The 1,687-nt window shown below is 40.5% G+C and overlaps 1 non-coding gene across 1 annotated transcript; it reads left to right on the forward strand.

Annotated features, from left to right (window-relative positions):
* Positions 1-310: 310 nt before the first annotated feature.
* TRNAR-UCG (transfer RNA arginine (anticodon UCG)) lies at positions 311-384 on the forward strand. The gene has a single exon. It is a non-coding gene; the product is annotated as a tRNA-Arg (tRNA).
* Positions 385-1,687: the final 1,303 nt, after the last annotated feature.

Below are 1,687 nucleotides of genomic sequence, written 5' to 3' on the forward strand. Positions count from 1 at the left end.
AAGTTTTCGAACAGTAATGAAGAACAAGATTGATTGAAATTTTAACTTAGAATGAAATAACTAAAAATCTAATCTTATATAACTCTCATTGATAATAGTGTTCCGTAATTGTTTAGACGCCTATTCTTTTATAACTTTACCTATGGTGCATGGGGTCCTTGGTTCGATCCCAGCTCGCGCTGAATGAACTTTATTATGGACAAACACCGTGTGCATGAGTGTCCTCGGGTATCTCCCGTTTCGTCCCACTTTTTTCATTAAACAATTTCATTTATTTCTCACCATTACTCTCTCCACTAGCATAGTCGTGGCCCCGCGTAGCGTAGTCGCTAACGCTCTCGCCTTCGGTGCGAGCGGTCCCGGGTTCGATTCCCGGTGGGGGCACTCGGTCGAAAAAGTGTAAAACGCTTTTTCAGGCCAGCCACCCTGAATGAGGTTTTCCTGGGTTTTCCTCATTCACACCAGGCAAATGCCGGGGTGGTACCTAACTTATAGGTCCCAGGCCGCTTCCTTCCTTCCCCCATCCTTTCCTCCTTCCCTTTCCCCGGATTGTGTGCTCGCCGAGGGACGTCATCCCTCAAACGTGAAGGGCTAAATGGCCTTAGATGCTGAAAGCCCAGAAATCTAAATCCTAAATCCCCCATTAGCATAGTCGGCATAATCATGGGACGTAAAAATTAGATATTTCATTTCATTTTTCTTTTATAACTGTATATCACTTTTTCTGTGACGAGAGCAACATCTAAGCGAGTATTCAGTGAATTAAACCACTATATTCGTAGCACTATAGTACAGAATGAAGTTTAGCTCTTTGGCAATCTCCAGCATGCAGAGCAAAAAAAGCCAATACATTGATATTGAAACAGTAGTTAACGAATTCCTCTGCGAAAAAGATCACCGAAAGAGATACTGTTGTGTTTCAGATGATCATTTTTAATTATACTTCGTTGGTTGAAATTTCTCCATAGTTGTGGGGGCGAGATATTGAAAAAATCCCTACCAAGAAGTGACACTGTAGATGCTGCGTAAGTCCAAAATAAGCCTTGGTTGGCTTCGAGTTGACAATGGGAGGGTGACAGGAATAAAGAATCGAAAATATCCTATATTTGTGTCGAATGGATAGTTTTCGGGATCACATACATAAAAGGTGATATTTCAGATGTGTATATGTCCAAGGTTGACCATATTGAAATGGGGTCATAGGGAGAACCAGTAAATACTTCAGAACAGTTCCTTTTTGGTGCGTTTCAAGACACTGAGAGTGAAAAGTGATAATGCACAAATCACATTCTGAATTATCGGAGATATGACTTCTGGGGAAGTGTCGTTGCTCCAGGGAGACATTACTAACTGATCACTCCCTAAAATCGTCACTGTTTTGCAGGGCCGTAGACAGAAACTTATTTCAGCGATCGAAAGCTTGACAGGAATTTATTTCAGCGATTGAGAACATATTTTACTAAAATGTCTATCATCCAGGGGCGGATCCAGGATGATTGTTTGGGAGGGGCGGTCGTTCGAAGTCAAATCAAGGTAAGAGCGGATTGCAAAAAAAGAAAAGAAAAAAGAAAGAAAGAAAGAAAAGAAAAGAAAAAAACAACTTTAGAAAAGAAGAAGTAGCTCTTCTGCAGAATTAACTTTCTTAAGAAAGTAAGGCCTATCTACTTTAGGTTTTAATTTAAGTTTA

This window comes from Thermobia domestica, chromosome 17 (genome assembly GCF_964235325.1).
Source record: "Thermobia domestica chromosome 17, izTheDome1.hap1.1, whole genome shotgun sequence".
NCBI classification, from domain to species: Eukaryota; Metazoa; Arthropoda; class Insecta; order Zygentoma; family Lepismatidae; genus Thermobia; species Thermobia domestica.